The sequence below is a fragment of the Loxodonta africana genome, chromosome 3 (assembly GCF_030014295.1).
Source record: "Loxodonta africana isolate mLoxAfr1 chromosome 3, mLoxAfr1.hap2, whole genome shotgun sequence".
NCBI classification, from domain to species: Eukaryota; Metazoa; Chordata; class Mammalia; order Proboscidea; family Elephantidae; genus Loxodonta; species Loxodonta africana.
The window spans coordinates 193,638,585-193,658,336 of record NC_087344.1 but is presented as its reverse complement, the minus strand read 5'-3'; the positions used below and the strand labels follow the sequence as shown (position 1 = coordinate 193,658,336).

Here is a 19,752-nt window from a genome sequence, read left to right as displayed (position 1 = left end):
AAATGCCATATGATCCAGCAATCCCACTCCTAGGAATATGTCCTAGAGAAATAAGAGTTGTCACATGAATAGACACGTGTACACCCATGTTCATTGCAGCATTGTTCACAATAGCAAAAAGATGGAAACAACCTATGTGCCAATCATTAGATGAATGAATAAACAAACTATGGTACATACACACAATGGAATACTATGTAACGATAAAGAACAATGATGAATCTGTGAAACATCTCACAACATGAATGAACCTGGAATGCATTATGCTGAATGAAATAAGTCGATCACAAAAGGACAAATATTGTATAAGACCACTACTGTAAAAGCTGGTGAAAGATTTACACACAAAAAGAAACAATCTTTTGTGATTACAAGGGAGGAAAGTGGGGAGAGGGAAAAACACTAAATAGATAATAGATAAGTGATAATTTTGGTGAAGGGTAAGAGAGTACACAATACTGGGGAGGCCAGCACAACTTGACCAGGTGAGGTCATGGAGGCTCCATACCAACCAACCCATTGCCGTCAAGTCTATTCTGACTCATCGCGATGCTATAGGACAGAGTAGAACTGTCCCTATAAGGTTTCCAAAGAGTGCCTGGTGGATTCGAACTGCTGGCCTTTTGTTTAGCAAATGAACTCTTAACTACTGTGCCACCAGGGTTTCCAGAGGCTGCATAGAGACATCCAGACTTCCTGAGGGACCAAATTACTGGGCTGAGAGCTGGTGATCATGCCGTGGACTCATGGTATAACATAATTTATAAAGAAAATGTTCTACATTCTACTTTGGTGAGTAGTGTCTGGGGTCTTAAAAGTTTGTGAGTAGCCATTTAAGATATTCCGCTAGTCTCTCCCCATCTGGAGCAAGAGAGAATGAAGAAAATCAAAGGCACAAAGGAAAGATTAGCCCAAAGGACTAATGGACCACAGGTACCACAGCCTCCACCAGACTGAGTCCAGCACAACAAGATGGTGCCCAGCTATCACCATCTGCTGCTCTGACAGGCATCACAATAGACTTTGTGGGTAAATGTTTTTTGTATTAAAAAAAAAAGTTTCCCAGTTTTAAAATAACCATGTTTTATTTCTGTAGCGGGAATGCAAAGGACAGGGAAAGAAAGAGAGAGAGAGAGAGGGGCAGAGAGAGATTGTGTTTAGTATTATTATTTTCCTTCGTGGCCCATAAGCTCTCTCATTCAGTGTGTAGCCAGCAAAAAAAAAAAAAAAAAAAAAACCTTTCCGTGTAGAATAAGAATCATTTGAGTTGTCATGTGTTATTAGCCTGCCACTCACAGGAGATATTGTAAAAGACTAGTAAGTCTGCTACTGCGAACACTAAAATCTAAAACAATAAACAGAAATGCAAATATAAAATATAGTCCTTTCCTTTCATTTTCAGGCATTGGTATATGGTCTTCCTTCTGCTTGTATTCTTCCAAACTCCTCAACTTCTCTCCTGCTTTCACCTCCTTTTTAAATTTTTATTTATTTATTTGCATCCTTTGAGCCTCCATATTGATATCACCTCTTTTACTGGATGTAATGATCTGCATTTTTTCCTTCATTAACTATGCCGACTCATAGTACTTAGTTTTCATTATTGCATTAAGTAAATATATTTAGTGAGAGCCTCCTGAGAGGCAGCATAAAATAAGCACTAAGTTACATTGCTTCATGAGGCCAACAGGGTAGCCTTACACTTGAAGCTCATAGTCAAGAGGGGGAGGCAAACACTTCCTAACTACAGTTATCCTAAGTGGTCAGAAGTAAAACATAAGGTCCTTCCAAATTGAACACCATGAAGCTTTCATGTAAGCTGAGTGGGGTCTCAGGAAGGATTAACTCTGGAAGGGTAGCAATATTGGGACCCAAAGGGTTGATAGGTTTTGTCAAATTAAGAAATTTTCAGGTAGGAGAAAGATGATGTGTAAAAACTCTGAAGAGGAAAGGAGCATGGTGTGTTGAAGAAATGATAATGGGTTGGTGAGCAAAGGAGACAAGTATGAAGTAGACTGGAGCAGTAGTTAATGGTCCCACTGCTGTGTTCACCTGCACTGGTGTGGATGCTGCACCTCTCTCGCTCTCCCCCTGGAACAACACAAAAGAGAACTTTTTGAGATCAGATAGAATGCCAGCTTCATCAAGTATCCACTGTGACAAGAGAAGATTAAAAGGTATGAATTCCCAGTACATACACCTGATTTATTAACTAACTTTTGGAGTCATTTTTAGGTAGGACATGAGATTAGAATTCTGAGATTTGATTCCTAATTTTTGGTTGTAGAAAATGGAGGAAAAGAGAAACTGGAAGAAAGTACCTCAGTTAAAGAAGTGAAGGATGGAGTTGGTGATGAGACTTGAAGAGGTGGGGGGTGACCCATGGTGGCAGATGTGCTGGCTCCTGAAGGACAGGGAGGCTGACTCTGCTCCTGGGAAATCTTCGTTTTGGTTACAGGCTTCTCTTTGGCTGTGTTTTTTCTTTTCTGAAAGTAGATTTTTTTTTTTTAAATGCTGCTGGTTTTCAGTATCAAAAGAAGCACATCATATTTTTTATTATTGTGTGCAGTAGGTTCTATTTGAAGGATGTCTTGGTAACTCCAGGAACTTCCATTCTACAACCCGAAGAGGTAACTAGTAGGTAAGAGGTGGGGGCAATAGTTGCTTAAACAAAGAGAAACTTTCTTTAAACAGACACATGATTCTTCTAATTAATTCTGTGGTTGAATGGGAAGAACACTGGACTTGAAATTAAAAAAATCTAGGTTTGTGTTAGCATGGAAAAGATTTTTCCAGTCTAATTGATAATCTATATTTATAATGGGATGACGATATCATAATCATTTCCCTGAAATTTCCATCATATTTGTTATAGTGCCTAGCTCATTGCCTAGCATAAAGGAGATGATCAATAGTTACATTTTGATAAATAGGAATTGTGTTGGATTATTAATCAAGAAGCAAGTGCCCGAATAGGGAGAATAAGCGCAAGAGCCATAGCAGAAGTTTCTTTTGTGAGACTTCAAGCCTGTCCTTCTTCCTCAGGCTTAGCTGATCTCCTTTTGTGGTGGTTGCAGGCATTGTAGGACGTGTTCTACCTTGTTTGCTACTGTTCATAGGAGTTGTTCTCTTTTCTTCAATTTTTTTTTTTTTTTTTTTTTTTAGTGATGCAGAAAAAGGACAACTCAATAAACCTGGAGGGGCCGGTCTAAGGCAGCTGAAGGTGTTTCAGTGCTATTTCTTCCCAACTCCTGCTTGTGGATCAAGATATTCTTTTGTCCATCTTTATTTCATTAGTAGAGTCTGGTTACATGGTGGCAAAAGGAGCAACATGGGCCTGGGCCCATCTTATGTGTTTTCCTCACATCCCTGTGCAATAAACAGGTGCATCCCATCCTCTGAACTCCCATGCATGTCTGTCAACCTCTTTCCTGACCTTCTTATCCTATCATCCTTTTAAAAATCTAGTGTTCTTAATACTGACTGGCGGGTCATTTTCTACAGAAGATCTGATCAAATTATAGAAACCAAATTTTATGACGTACGATCTGATTTGTGATGTTGCAAACTGGTGATATCTGCCTTTGGCTTTTTAAAATATTTTGTTTAAGCCCAGTGATTTCACAGGTAGGTAAGTCCCACCTCATCTTTATTATTAGACAGAATAATAACAATGGAGTAAATCTTTATACAGCAGGTGCAGTAACTGCTACATGTAAATATTTTTTAAATGAATTGTAATTTGCTTTCTCATTCTCTAACTTTTCTAATGTACTGGTAATCTCAGCCTTTCTCATCAGTTTGTCTCTGCCTTTTGTTCTTTAATGAACCCCAAATACACCCTCCAAAATACATCAATCCTCATTACAGGAAAGGGAAAGACATAAATTGTAAACTGGTTATCATTTGAGTTTCCACCATTATTGTGGCTACTGAGTCTTAAAGCGGAAAGGGGATATATCAGCTATGACCAAAGCAAGGTTCTACTCAAGGATGTGGTTGGATGGAGTGAGGAGGTCCCCCTATTACCTTTTAACTTTGCTCTGCTAAGCTTTTCAAGAATACCTTTTTTGAGATCTTTGATATCTTTCAGTAATTCTGTTAGTTTGTCCACACAGGCAATACCTGGGAACTTTTCTGCCATCAAGTCAGCAATCTTAATTGTATCATGTTCTTCCTGCACTTTTGGCGTAGTCGCAAATCATGGGCCAGTAAAGACTTAACTATGTAAAAATGATAGTCATTGATCTCCTCTAATCCCTTCAGTAGAACAATTTTCTTGCATTCATTTCCCATCTCAAGTTATGGCTGAACCTACAAGAGAAAAACTACATGCAGTGTTACACATTTATACAGGGTTTAAAGGATTGGCTATGCCTATGTGAGTGAGTGGTCCATGCCAACAGGTTGTCAGTGGATATGTGTGACAAAGGGAAATATATAATCACCCAATCACTAGTTGCATCACTGTGGAGTGGGTTGAGAACTACTGCATTCAGAAGTTCTAAGAAATTCTTCCCTATTAATGATGATAGTTGACTTGGGTCAAGGGTGTATGTGGTAGAAGCAGAACTGAAAACAGTTGTTGTCTTTAGACTATGGATTACATAATGTCAAAGTCTCTGGTTCATTTTCCCATCATCTGTTAAGGCTGAAGCCTGGCCTTGAGTGTCTGCTTGTTGGTCCCCCACTATGACTGAGAAGGCCTATGTGTAAAATAGGCGCAGCCTCTAGCTTTACAGGAAAATGCTTCTGCCACAGTACTGCAGTTCCATCCTGGAGAACCAACTGTAGTCCACTTGGCTCTTCCCTAGCTAGCTCTTATTCACACACTATATCCTCACAGCTAGATCAATAAGCAACGACATGATAAATGGAGAAAATATTGACGTTGTCAAGGATTTCATTTCATTTGGCTCCACAATCAACGCCATGGAACCGGCAGTCAAGAAATCAAATCTAAAGCTCCGACCATGTTCTTTGTGGTATATGTGCTCATATCACTGCCACTTTACTAGACTTCTAATTGCCCTCGAGAGCAAAATTGCAGCATTTATTTATTTGTTTATTTTGGCATTGATTATTTTAACGGTCTCTACTTCCCTCCTTCTAGGTTTACTTTCACTAAATATTTCTTCCCAGGTAACTAATTATCTTTCTATAAAGCCAGGGCCCTATCTGTGTTGAATCCTTTAACAATTTCCCATTTTATTTAGAAAATAATTGTTGCGCTTTATCATGGTTTAACAACAACAACAACAACAAAACCCAGTGCCTTCAAGTCGATTCCGACTCATAGCAACCCTATAGGACAGAGTAGAACTGCCCCATAGAGTTTCCAAGGAGGGCCTGGTAGATTCGAACTGCCAACCCTTTGGTTAGCAGCCGTAGCCCTTAACCACTATGCTACCAGGGTTTCCAATCATGGTTTAGAAGTCCTTAAATAATCTGTTTCTCTTTTGCTTCTCTTACTTTTCTATTTCATGTATCTTAAGCTCTAGAAAATATAAAAAACATACTGCTTTTACAGTCCACCTGATTTTGTTAATGCCCTTCATGTTACCTGGAAAGCCATTCCCACCTTTCTTCTTCTGACTAACTCCCAAACAGCCTTCAAGACTTAGCTGAGTCTTTGTCTTTGGGTGGTGCAAACTGTTAAAGCCCTTGGTTGCTAACCAAAATGTTGGAGGTTCAAGTCTACTCTGAGGCACCTCGGAAGGAAGGCCTGGTGATCTATCTCCCCAAAATTCGGCAATACTCTGACATACATGGAAACAGTGACGGTGTAGTGGTTAAGAGCTATGGCTGCTAACCAAAAGGTCAGCAGTTCAAATCCACCATTGGAAACCCTATGGGGCAGTTCTACTCTGTCCTATAGAGTCAGTATGAGTCAGCACCGACTCAACGGCAACATGTTTGGTTTTTGTTTTTTTCTGACATACATGGGGTTTACTCTAGTTGGAGTTGACTCAATGGCAACTTTTTTTTTTTGTCTTATGGAAGCTTCCATAGCGAACTGTCATTCCTCAGGGTCTCTTCACCACCTGTAAACACCTTTGCTGACACCACTCAGTACACAGTATGTGTTTCAATATTCTGTTTTAATTCATGAGTTTCTTTAGTTTAAGGATCATGTCTTTGGGTATGTCTATATGATTTGTATGGTCTTATTTCTGTTTCTTTGAATTGGTTTCTTCCTGAGGGCAAATTAATGCCCTTTGATTGAACAGGCCCATAGAGTGAGGGAAAAACCCATAGCAACACTCTGAGAACTTCTTGAGATAAAAATATGACCACATACAAAGATTCAAGAATGAAATTTAAACTGATTCTCAACAGCAAAACTGGCTACAGCAAGACAATAGAATAACATTTATAAAACACTTGTCCAAAAATTCCATACCTGTAATTCCAAAACACAAAACACTATAAAAATGAAAACATTTTTGTGGGCTAGGGTCTGAGGAGTGTGGCAACAAAATATATTTACAATATAAAACTTGATAGGAAGTGATATGTGGCCATTTATAATCTCTTCATCCTACTTTAGTTTGAATAGTCACAATTTTTTTTTATTGTGCTTTAAGAGAAAGTTTACAAATCAAGTCAGTCTCTCATACAAATATTTGTACATACCTTGCTATGCACTCCTAGTTGCTCTCCCCCAATGTGACAGCACACTCCTTCTCTCCACCCTGTATTCCCCATGTCCATTCAGCCAGCTCCTGTCCCCCTCTGCCTTCTCATCCCACCTCCAGACAGGAGCTGCCCGCATAGTCTCATGTGTCTACTTGAGCCAAAAAGCTCACTCCTCACCAGTATCATTTTTTATCCCATAGTCCTGCCCACTCCCTGTCTGAAGAGTTGGCTTTGGAAATTGTTCCAGTCTTGGGCTAACAGAAGGTCTGGGGACCACGATCTCAGGGTTTTTCTCCGCTCAGTCAGATCATTAAGCCTGGTCTTTTTATGAGAATTTGAGGTCTGCATCCCACTGCTCTCCTCCTCCATCAGGGATTCTCTGTTTTGTTCCCTGTCAGGGCAGTCATTGGTTGTAGCTGGCACCATCTAGTCTCTGATTTATGTGGCCCTTTGTGTCCCTTGGGCTCAGAATTACCTTGTGTCTTTGGTGTTCTTCATTCTCCTTTGATCCAGGTGGGTTGAGACCAATTGATGCATCTTAGATGGCCACTTGCTAGCATTTAAGACCCCAAACACCACTCACCAAAGTGTGACACAGAATGTTTTCTTAATGGAATTTATTATGCCTATTGCTCTTTTTTTTTTTTTTTTTTTATTGCTGTAGATGTCCCCTGAAACCATGGTCCCCAGACACCCGTCCCTGATACTCTGGCCTTTGAATCCTTCAATTGTATTCAGGAAACTTCTTTGCTTTTGGTTTAGTCCAGTTGTGCTGACCTCTCCTGTATTGTGTGTTGTCTTTCCCTTCACCTAAAATAGTTCTTGTCTACTATCTAAATAGTGAATACCCCTGCCTCTCCCTCCCTCCCCACACTCATAACCATCAAAGAATATTTTCTTCTGCATTTAAACTGTGAACAGCCACAAATTTGACGTAGAAATAGTAATGCATTTAATTTTGGAGTGCTGATGCTATCTCCATTTGGTCACCTACACAAAACTGAAGATAAAGTGTATACATTAAAGAGCTATTTTATTAGTCTCAGTCAAGTCAGTTCTGACTTATCATGCCCCATGTGTATCAGAGTAGAGCTGTGCTCCATACAGTTTTCAATGGCTGTGATCTTTCAGAAGTAGATCACCAGTTCTTTCTTCTGAGGAATCTCTTGATTGGTTTGAAACACCAATCTTTGGCTTGCAGTGAAGTGCTTAACTATTTGTACCACTCAGGGACTCCAAATAGCCTTTTTAAAGCCTAAGCAATAAATTCCAAACATGTCTTGTCCAAGGGTTTCAGAGGAGGTGCACTGAACAAGTATTCCAATAATTTTTGAAACTTAAATATTTTACCTAGTCAAGTGTTATTTAAATGTTACAGCTTTAAAAAGAAAGAAAGGAAGAAACTATTGTCTAATATTCAAAGATTCTGAAATTTTGTACAACTAAGACACCAACAACTCTTTGGGAAGAACTATTCAATAAGAAAAGAAAGCCAAGAAATGCTGGAGGCCAAAACGGAAATGAGTGAACAAATAATTAAGTTTCTCAATTTCTTAAAAATAAATATCAAGAACCAAAGACAGAAAGCAGGAAGTATATCAACAGAGTGAGAGTACAGGGAGGAGGACCAGAGGATATGAGAGTCTCTAAGGGAAGGATAGATACAAAAAATGTTTTTAACTTGACAAAAAAAGGAGAATGGAGGATAGAATAAGTGTTACAAATTGAAACAATGTGTGTTGGCTGAAACAAGTTAAAACATTTTGAGAATAAGTCCCCACAAAGACACATTCTGGTGATATTGAAGAATATTAAAAAAATAAAGTGAAAACTCTGTGAACTGGAAAGGAGAGAATTAGCTGGGTGACTCACCTGTCCCACTGATACCTGGAGCCTGACTCAAGGAGCTATAGGTTTCTCCTGAACCATAACTTAAGTCAGCAGGATAAGAAAGTTCTAACGTTGGAACTCCTTTCAGCCGCTGATACGTGTAACTCAAAAAAAGCAAAGAAGGAACACTTTGTTACTGGTTCTTCTTGTGGGTGAGATTACTTATTTACAGAGTAAAAAAAAACTGTTCAGTTTACCTAACTAGTGAAATAGAAGGCTATGAAAATTGATAGATGGTGAATGTTGTATTTGAATGTATATAAACGGATTACACTCTCCAACTAAAAGACAAAGTTTTCAAATGTGGATTGAAAACAAAATGTAACTAAAGTTTTGTTGACAGAATACAAACAAAGCATAAGGTCATTTGAAGTTGAAACCCAAAGCCCACTGCCGTTGAGTCGGTTCCGACTCATAGAGACCCTATAGGACAGAGTAGAACTGCCCTGTAGAATTTCCAAGGAGCACCTGCTGGATTCGAGCTGCCGACCTTTTGGTTAGCAGCTGTAGCACTTAACCACTACATCACCAGGGTTTCCAAAGTTGAAAAGCAGTTAGAAAAAAATATTGTGTAAACTGTAAATGAAATCAGGTTTAGCTATCATAAAAAAAAAATAGTGTAGTTTAAAATAATCTTTTAGAAAAAGAGTATCAGTAGTAGAGTTTCACTATGTAAACGATAAAATATTCAATCCTCAAGAAGATAAAACAATTTTAATTATGCATTTACCTAGTAAAATAAATATATAAAACCAAAACCCATTGCCATCCATTCGAGTCTGACTCACAGCGAACCTATAGGACACAGTAGAATTGTCCTATAGGATTTCCAAGGAGCAGCTGTTGGATTTGAACTGCTGACCTTTCGGTTAGCAGCCAAGCTCTTAACCACTGTGCCACTAGGGCTTATTTTTTCATGGTTTATTTTTTTCTTAATATTTCATGATGCTTCTCTCATCTTGTCTTTTACTCAGTTGCCATCACACTCACCAATATTTCTCCTAATCATCCTACCAACAAAACCAAAGTTCTCTTCTAAATACCAACTACTCTAATAGACACCTGGAGAAGTAGTTGTCAAACTTCCTAGAGTCAAAATGGAAAGACTAATCACTAGAAAAAACATCATGTTTGATAAAGTAGAGGGCCAACAAAAATGACGGAAAACGCTTCTTGAGATGGACTGGAACGGTGGCTGCAACAATGGGCTGGAACATACCAATGATAATGAAGATGGCACAGAACGGGGCAATGTTTTGTTCTGTTACACAGAAGGTTTCCATGAGTTGGAGCTGACTCAAGGACAGCTAACAATAAACAGTTAGAATGTAGTTTTCTTTGTTCAGGCCACCTGTAGTGGGTTAAAGGACATCCATTTTCTATGCAGAGAGGTAAAGGATTAGAATCAAGCTACTGCAGTTTCCATTTCTCTGAAATATAGTTGATGCCAGTCCCTCTTCTCCCAGACAACTCCATAATTAATTCTCCCTCTGTGATTTTGTGGTTTTCAACTAGGTACCCAGATCTCTTCAGAAAATCCTGTAGGACTCACCTCACTGGAGACTCCTTTCACAGTAATCTAGATCTTGAGTTCTTCAGAAATACAGGAATCATGGTTTGTCTTGTAAGGGAAGAAAGAAAAATCAGTAAGGCTCTCCAGAGACTGACTGTAGGATACTGTAACCTTGTCAAAGCCTAGACAATGACCTATTTAGAAAGATAGCAAGGAAAGATGGCACTGGTTAGGAAAAATTTTTTTTTTTTTTTTTTTACTTGAAAACTTGATTGTTGATGTCCAAATTGCACCATGCTAACTCTTAAGGAGAAAGAAGTTATATACTTTAGAAAGAATTTTGAGCCTCTGCCTATCAACTTTTATAGCTTTCTATTTCACTAGACCAAAAAAAAAAAAAACCAAAAAACTGTACAGTTTCTTATCTCTGTAATGTTAGCCATAAGGAGAAATGATAGCAAAATACTTCTTTAATTTTTTTAGTTATAAATGTCTGTAGCTGAAAGGAGTTCCAACCTTAGAACTTTATTGGCCAGATGACATATATGTGGGTTAGGAGCAACTGTAAAACCAAACCAAACCCATTGCTGATGAGTCGATTCTGACTCATAGCAATCTTGTAGGACAGAGAGGTCCCCACAGGGCTTCCAGGGTGCAGCTGGTAGATTTTTTTTTTTTTATTGTGCTGTAAGTGAAAGTTTACCGATTAAGTCAGACTCTCAGCTGGTGGACTTGAACTGCCAACATTTTGGCTAGCAGCCGAGCACTTAACCACTATAGCCCTTAGAATAACATTCAAGGTATTAAAGGGGACAGATGAGTCACCAGCCAATTCTCCCTCCTTTCAGGTTCACAGAGTGGCAATGGCAGAAGGCAATCTTAGAAGAAGCGCCTATGGCTATCAGTTCTTGAGAGCACTTCCTGGATGGAGGTGGGTCTTCTGTGAAATCACTTTTGGTATAAACATCTCCTGAAGCATTCACCCAGCAATTAACAGTTGACAAAGCTGGGGCTTGATAGAGGCAAATGACGATTGCAAATATGTAAATCCTTCCTCAAATATCAAAAACAATTATACCCTAGCTGTCCTCTTTACCATGACTAGGCTGCATTACCTCGATGATTAAATTTCATGACCATTCTGCCCTTTCTGCATTACTCATGGACAAAGTCAAGTGGAAGTGGCTCCCATCATGACAACATTGAAGACTTTCAGATTCTGCAAGACCTCTGAGCTTCAAGGAGAGCAGGGTTCTGATAAACCATTTTTTTCTTCAGTGTGTGTATATGTGTGTGTGTGTGTGCGTGTGTGTGTATTTTAAGGACAGTGTTTGCACTCCAGAGTACAGTAAGCTTTGGTGTGTCAAATAAACTGAATCAGCAGGAAGTCAGTATTGAGTTACCTCTCTATCTGATCTGCATACAGGATCAGGCCATGACTGAAAAAGGGTCCCAGAAGACAGCTAATGTTCGTACATAATCTGTGATCATCTAAGAACCAAAACCAAATCCATTGCAGATGAGTCGATTCAGACTCATCAAGATCCCATGATGTTTTCCATGCTCCATGGTGTTTTCCTGGATGTAATCTACACAGACAGGTCATCAGGACTTCCTTTTGTGGTGCAGCTGGGTCTGTTCAAACTGTCAATCTTTAGGTTATTAATTGAATGCAAACCATTTGTGCCACCCAAAGACCCTGTGGTCATCTAAAGAAAAGAAAAAATCTGATGGTCTTAATCCAAACTAGGGTCACAGAGGAGAGAGTTGAATCTGGATTTGGAAACAGTCTGGATAACTCCATGAGCAAGAGTATGTCAGGGAGCCTCGACGGACCAAGTTGATTTAGGCATTCACCTTGAAATCAGTTACCAGACGAACGTGGCTCTGGTTTTCCTTCATAAGAAAATCAGTTTCATTGCTCAACCATTCTGATCTCTGCACCAGGAACACAATACATTCAAGTTTTTTTTTCAATAATTCTTAAATAATTTCTATACTATTTCTAAAATCTGTCACACAAAAAAGAAGGTGGTTACTTTCTTTAAATGCTTTTAAAGATTCTCCTTTTCTACGACAAAACGCCTATACTAGTTTCTCGTTCCTCTAACAAATTACTTCTAAATTGGTGACAGAAACAACAGAAACTTATTCTCTCACAATCCTAGAAGCCAGTTGTATAAAATCAGTACTACTGAGCCAAAATCAAGGTATCAGCCGAGCTGCTCTCAGGATCTACTGGAGAATCCAATCCTTGCCTCTTCCAGCTTCTGGTGGCTGCCAGCATTCCTTGATTTGTGGCTGTATCAGTTCAATTTCAAAGCCAGCATCTTTTTTTTTTTTTTTTATTGCGCTCTAAGTGAAAGTTTACAAATCAAGTCAGTCTCTCATACAAAATCTCATACATACCTTGCTAGGTACTCCTTGCTCTCCCCCTAATGAGACAGCACATTCCTTCTCTCCACCCTGTATTTCTGTGCCCATTAACCCACCTTCTGTCCCCCTCTGCCTTCTCATCTCATCTCCAGACAGGAGGTGCCCACATAGTCTCATGTGTCTACTTGAGCCAAGAAGCTCACTCCTCACCAGTATCATCTTCTATCTTAGAGCCCAGTCCAATCCCTGTCTGAAGAGTTGGCTATGGGAATGGTTCCTGTCTTGGGCTAACAGAATGTCTGGGGACCATGACCTCTGGGGTCCTTCTAGTCTCAGTCAGACCATTAAGTCTGGTCTTTTTAAAGAGAATTTGAGGTCTGCATCCCACTGCTCTCCTGCTCCACCAGGGATTATCTGTTGTGTACCCTGTCAGGGGAGTCATCAGTTGTAGCCAGGCACCATCTAGTTTTTTGGCCTCAGGCTGATGTAGTCTCTGATTTATGTGGCCCTTTGTGACTCTTGGGCTCATAATTACCTTGTGTCTTTAGTGTTCTTCTTTCTCCTTTGCTCCATGTGGGTTGAGACCAATTGATGCATCTTAGATGGCTGCTTGCTAGCGTTTAAGACCCCAAACGCCACTCTCCAAATTTTCTTAATAGATTTTATTATGCCAGTTGACCAAGATGTCCCCTGAAACCATGGTCCCCAAATCCCTGCTTCTGCTACTCTGGCCTTCGAAGTGTTTGGTTTAGTCAGGAAACTTTGCTTTTGGTTTAGTCCAGTTGTGCTGACCTCTCCTGTACTCTGTGTTGTCTTTCCCTTCACCTAAAATAATTCTTGTCTACTATCTAGTTAGTGAATACTGCTCTCTCACCCTCCTAACTTTTGTAACCATCAGAGAATATTTTCTTCTCTGTTTAAACTACTTCTTGAGTTCTTATAATAGTGGTCTCATACAATATTTGTCCTTTTGCAACTGACTAATTTCACTCAACATAATGCCTTCCAGATTCCTCCATGTTATGAAATGCTTCACGGATTCATCATTGCTCTTTATCGATGTATGATATTCCATTGTGTGAATATGCCCTATTTATTGAGCCATTCATCCATTGATGGGTACCTTGGTTGCTTCCATCTTTTTGCTATTGTAAACAGTGCTGCAGTGAACATGGGCATGCATATATCTGTTCTTGTAAAGGCTCTTATTTCTCTAGGATATATTCAAAGGAGTGGCATTGCTGCATCATATGAAAGTTCTATTTCCAGCTTTTTGAGGAAGTGCCAAATAGATTTCTAAAGTGTCTGTACCATTTTACATTCCCACCAACAGTGTATAAGTGTTCCAGTCTCTCCATAACCTCTCCAACATTTATTATTTTGTTTTTTGGATTAATACCAGCCTTGTTGGAGTGAGATGGAATCTCATTGTAGTTTTGATTTGCATTTCTGTAATGGCTAATGATCATGAGCATTTCCTCATGTATCTGTTAGCTACCTGGATGTCTTCTTTAGTGAAGTGTCTGTTCATTTCTTTTGCCCATTTTTTTAATTGAGTTATTTGTCTTTTTGTTGTTAAGTTTTTGCAGTATCACATAAATTTTAGAGATCAGACACTGACAGGAAATGTCATAGCTAAAAACTTTTTCCCAGTCTGTAGGTAATATTTTTACTTTTTTGGTGAAGTCTTTGGATGAGCATAGGTGTTTGATTTTTAGGAGCTCCCAGTTATCTAGTTTCTCTTCTGGTGTTTGTCCACTGTTAGTACTGTTTTGTATACTGTTTATGCCATTTATTAAGGCTCCTAGCATTGTCCCTATTTTTTCTTCCATAATCTTTATCCTTTTAGACTTTATATTTAGGTCTTTGATCCATTTTGAGTTAGTTTTTGTGCATGGAGTGAGGTATGGCTCTTGTTTCATTTTTTTGCAGATGTATATCCAGTCATGCCAGCATCATTTGTTAAAGAGACTGTCTTTTCCCCACTTAACCAAACTTTGGGCCTTTGTCAAATATCAGCTGTTCATATGTGGATGGATTTATGTCTGGATTCTCAATTCTGTTCCATTGGTCTATGTATCTGTTGTTGTACCAATACCAAGCTGTTTTAACTATTGTGGTGTTATAATATATTCTAAAATCAGGTAGCATGAGGCCTTCCACCTTGTTCTTCTTTTTCAGTAATTGTTTACTTCTCTGGAGCCTCTTTCCCTTCCATATGAAGCTGGTGATTTTTTTCTCCATCTCATTAAAAAATGTCATTGGAATTTGGATCAGAATTGCATTAAATGTACAGATTGCTTTTGGTAGAATAGATATTTTTACAATATTGAGTCTTCCTATCCATGGCCAAGGTATGTTTTTCCACTTATGTAGGTCTCTTTTGGTTTCTTGCAGTAGTGTCTTGTAGTTTCTTTGTATAAATCTTTTACATCTCTGGTTAGATTTATTCCTGAGTATTTTATCTTCTTGGGGGCTACTATAAATGATATTGATTTGATGATTTTCTCTTTGACATTCTCTTTGTTGGTGTAGAGGAATCCAACTGATTTTTGTATGTTTATCTTGTATCCTGGTACTCTGCTGAACTCTTCTATTAGTTTCAGTAGTTTTCTGGAGGATTCCTTAGAGTTTTCTGTGTATTAGATCATGTCTTCAGCAAATAGAGATACTTTGACTTCTTCCTTGCCAGCCTGGATGCCCTTTATTTCTTTATCTTGCCTAATTGCTCTGGCTAGGACCTCCAGCACAATGTTGAATAAGAGTGGTGATAAAAGGCATCCTTGTCTGGTTCCCGTTCTCAAGGGGAATGCTTTTAGGCTGTCTCCATTTAGAATGATGTTGGCTGTTGGCTTTGTAAAAATGCCCATTATGTTGAGGAATTTTCCTTCTATTCCTATTTTGCTGAGAGTTTTTATCATAAATGGGTGTTGGACTTTGTCAAATGCCTTTTCTGCATCAATTGATAAGATCAAGTGGCTCTTTTCTTTTGTTTTATTTATATGATGGATTACATTGATAGTTTTTCTAATGTTGGGCCATCCCTGCATAGCTGGTATGAATCCAACTTGGTCATGGTGAATTATTTTTTTGATATGTTGTTGAATTCTATTGGCTAGAATTTTGTTGAGGATTTTTGGGTCTAAGTTAATGAGGGATATAGGTCTGTAATTTTTTTTTTTTTTCCCTGTTTTTGGTCTCAGGGTTATGCTGGTTTCGTAGAATGAGTTTGGGAGTATTCCATCCTTTTCTATGCTCTGAGATACCTTTAGTAGTAGTGGTGTTAACTATTCTCTGAAAGTTTGGTAGAACTCTCCAGTGAAGCTGTTCAGGCCAGGGCAAAGCCAGCATCTTTAAATCTCTTTCTCCTCCATGTTCATTTTGTTTTCTTTTTAGCATGTCAAATCTCCATCTGTCTTTTCCTTATAAGGACACGTGATGGCATTTAGGGCTCACCTAGATAATCCAGGATAATTTCTCCATTTTGAGATTCTTAAATTAATCGCTTTTTTTCAAATAAGGTAACATCCCCAGGTTCTGGGGATTAAGACACAGGTGTATATTTTTGAGTCATTATCAGCCTACCACGGTCCATGTTCCTATGGTTAAGAAACAAAAAAATATTCCCTGGTCTGGGACATGTCCACTGTTCCAGCTTTATCTCCTACTCCCTCTCCCATATTTACCACACTGTCTCTCACTCCAGCCATGTCACCATTTTCAGTTTAACCTATGGCCCTATAACATCCTTTTCTGCTCCATTTCTTCCTGCGGAACTCCTATTTATTTTTCAAGAGTCAAGACTATGAAGGCTTTATTGAGTCCACAAAATAGATTTACTAATTTTTTTTGTGCATCCTAGATAAAAGTGGCCAAACCTGGCAAGTTTTAGGGGTTGCAGGGCTTGGCAGAGTTGGCAGTGGTGGCCAAAGACAATATGCTATTCAGACATGTTGGGGAGCATATTTGACACTTCCTGAAGACTGATGTATTCAGGAGGCATTGGAGTGGACTGAGATCTTACCTTTAGGGTAGGAATAAAAGCTAGAAACAGCAATTTCCAATTTCTCTGTGATCTCAGATAAACCTCAGGCTACACAAATGATGACAACGTAAGTGATGCAGCTAAGATATGAATAAAAGCATACATCAGTCTTCAGGGATTGCCAAATATGCTCCGCAACATGTCTGAATAGCATATTGTCTTTGGCCACCTCTGCCAATTCTGCCAAGCCCTGCAACCCCTAAAACCTGCCAGGTTTGGCCACTTTTTATCTAGCACCCCGCAGATGCTCTGTAGGCCAACACTATACTATAAGCAGTTTGGACCAGAAGGGGAGAAAATGCCACTTCTTTCATTGGGAGATTCATACTTTGTCCCTGAGTGCTTCAAATGGTTTGCAATCAGCTGCTAACCTGAAGGTTGTTGGTTCAAACACACCAACTGGTTCTGCAAAAATAAGACCTAGAGATCTGCTTTCATAAAGATTCTAGCCAAGAAAACCTTATGGACCAGTTCTACTCTGAAACACATGGGATCGCCATGAGTTCACATTGACCCTTCGTCAATGGGTTTGTTTTAGTTTTTTATACTTTTTTACAGGAGTTCCAAAATTTCACTGTTTGGGAAACAGTATCTTAGAGCATCCATCAAGAAAATAGTTTTTCTTCAGTGTCTGACGTTTAATTCCATTCATAAATGAGTTACATTTGAACCTTTGATTTATTTTGTGAATTGAGGAAATGGCAAAAGCAATGAAAAGTCAATGAGTCTTATCGATATGAAAACAAAATAAAAAAAAAATACTTGAAAATGTTGACTGAGACAAATTGAAGTTCACTGAGAATTCTGTTCAACAGACGCTGCAGAACATGCCAGCTTTTTTTTTTCCCACAAATAAAGTGTTACTAAAACACAGTTGTGTCCATCTATTTACATATTGGTTATGGCTCTCTGTGTTCATACTACAAAGACAGAGTTGAGTAGTTCCAACAGAAACTGAATAGCCTATGGATCCTAAAATATTTACTCTCTTGCCTTTTATGGAAACAGTTTGCAAACCACTGCTCTAGTGTATAAGGTGTTGGTAGATAGAGCCCAAATTGGGAGGAACTTTAAATATTATTTGAATGAATTTGAACTTTATCTCCTGGGAACTGGTATAACTTTGATGAATGGAAATGGGGAACCTAAGATTGAGAAGAGGAGAGTGCTAACATGTTGCTGGGATGGCAGCCAGTGTCACAAAACAATACGTGTACGAACTGTTCAATGAGAAACCAATCTGCCCTGCAAATCTTCACCTAAAGCACAACAAAAAAGAAAAAAAATAAGCCAGGTGTTTACATTTAAAAAAAGATAAACACATTATCCTTATAAAAAATAACTTTCTGATGAATATTTAATTCATCAAGTTGATAAAATTTTCCCATTCAGGCGTAAGTGCCTCATGACCATAGACAGTGAGCCATAGTCTGGATACCTGAAAAATGTCTACAGGTCTTAAAGATCAGTAAGTAGTTCAGCTATATCTCAGGGCCTACAGATCAAAGGAGCCCTGGTGATGTGGTGGTTAAGATCTTGGCTGCTAACCAGAAGGTCAGCAGTTCGAATACATCAGCCACTCCTTGGAAACTCTATGGGGCAGTTCTACTCTGTCCTATGGGGTTGCTATGAGTCAGATTTGACTCGATGGCAATGGGTTTGTTTTTATAGGTCAAAGAGAGAGAGAGAGGAAAAAAAGTTTTAGGTTTGGAGGGTTCCCAAAGTGACTATTTGGCAGAGACAGTTTTCTGAGGAGGAAAGTCTTGCACATTCCAAGTGTCCATGGTACAAAGGCTAGAAGACAACTGATATGTGATGCCTTAGAGCCATTTCGACTGAATGTTTCAATAAATTAACTGACTTGAATTTTGCTTGTGTGATTTCTTATACTCTGTTGCAATTTTTTTTAAAGCCAAAGGAGAAAAAAAAAAGTTAAAATAAAAAAAATCACCAAAACAAACCATTTGGTTAGCGACATATACGTAACTTTTAGACCCGATCAGATGATGGCTTCTAACAGCTAACTCCTTGAACAGCTAGCTGATTTGTTATCAGATACAGACAGAAAGGTCTTGTGAAAAAATTCACCCATACCACATCCTCTGTTTGTGTTCCTTTTTTTACTGAACTTCTGTGTTTTTTTTGTACGTTAGATGAAGATTTACAGAACAAATCAGCTTCTCATCAAACAGCCAGGATACAAACTGTTCTACAACATCGATTAACAACCCCACGACATTTCAACACTCTCCCCTCTCGAGTTTGTGCTCCCCATTACCAGCTTTCCTGCTCCCTCCTGCCTTCTAGTCCTTGCCCCTGGGCTGACATGCCTCTTTAGTCTCATTTTGTTTTATGGGCCTGTCTAATCTTTGTATGAAGTGTGAACCTCAGGAGTGACTTCATTACTAAGCTGAAACAGTGTCTGGGGGTGACACTCTCGGGATTTCTCTAGTCCTTGTCAGGTCAGTAAGTTTGGTCTTTTTTTGTGAGCAAAGATTTTGTTCTATGTTTTTCTCCAGCCCTGTCCAGAACCCTCTATTGTGATTCCTTTTGGAGCAGTCAGTGGTGGTAGCCGGGTACCATCTGGTTGTACCAGGCTCAGCCTGGAGGAGGCCGTGGTAGTTGTGGTCCATTAGTCCTTTGAACTAATCTTTCCTTGTGTCTTTAGTTTCTTCATTCTCCCTTGCTCTTAAATGGGTGAGACCAGTGAAGTATTTTAAACGCCGCTCAAAGGCTTTTAAGACCTCAGAAGCTACTCACCAAAGTAGAATGTAGAACATGTTCTGAATAAAATAAGAAAATGCCAACATTTAGGAACATAATCGTTGTCTAGAACAGAAGTGGATATCCTTGAAAATTCTAATGATTAGTGCGGTTTAAATTTGTAATATGAATATGAATGCAAACTAAATTTTTTATTGTGTTTCTTTAGGCTAAAAAAAAAAAATCCCATAAAGGTCACTTCATAGACTTTTCTTGACTATGGTGATGAGCTGAACGGTGGCCCCAAAGACATGAAGACCTAAGACCTAGAACCTGTAAATATGACCTTACATGATTAAGTTTTTGTAGATGTGATTAAATTAAGAATCTTGAGGTTAAAAAGATTACCCTGGATTATCCAGGTAGACCCCAAATTCCAACCTTTTTCAGCAGTTGTTTGACGAGTACTTGTATGACCCATTTCTATTTAATGGTGCCGAAATAGAGAGGCTTGCGTAGGGAAATAAAAAAATATAAAAAACATTTTTTTTCCCTCTGGTAATAAAAAAAATGTCCAGGACGAAAT

The 19,752-nt window shown here is 38.8% G+C and overlaps 1 protein-coding gene and 1 pseudogene across 1 annotated transcript in view; both read right to left on the bottom strand.

Moving 5' to 3' along the window:
• Positions 1-624: 624 nt before the first annotated feature.
• Positions 625-7,262, bottom strand: LOC104846342 (myeloid cell nuclear differentiation antigen-like; annotated as a pseudogene).
• Positions 7,263-8,511: 1,249 nt separating this feature from the next.
• The window catches only part of LOC100661557 (myeloid cell nuclear differentiation antigen-like), a 58,864-nt gene continuing 47,623 nt past the window's right edge, over positions 8,512-19,752 (bottom strand). The window contains exons 7-8 of the mRNA XM_064282777.1: positions 10,082-10,150; positions 8,512-8,633 (exon numbers count right to left, since the gene is read on the bottom strand). The gene's annotated coding sequence lies outside the window, so the exon portion shown is untranslated. The remainder of the gene's footprint in view (positions 8,634-10,081; positions 10,151-19,752) is intronic.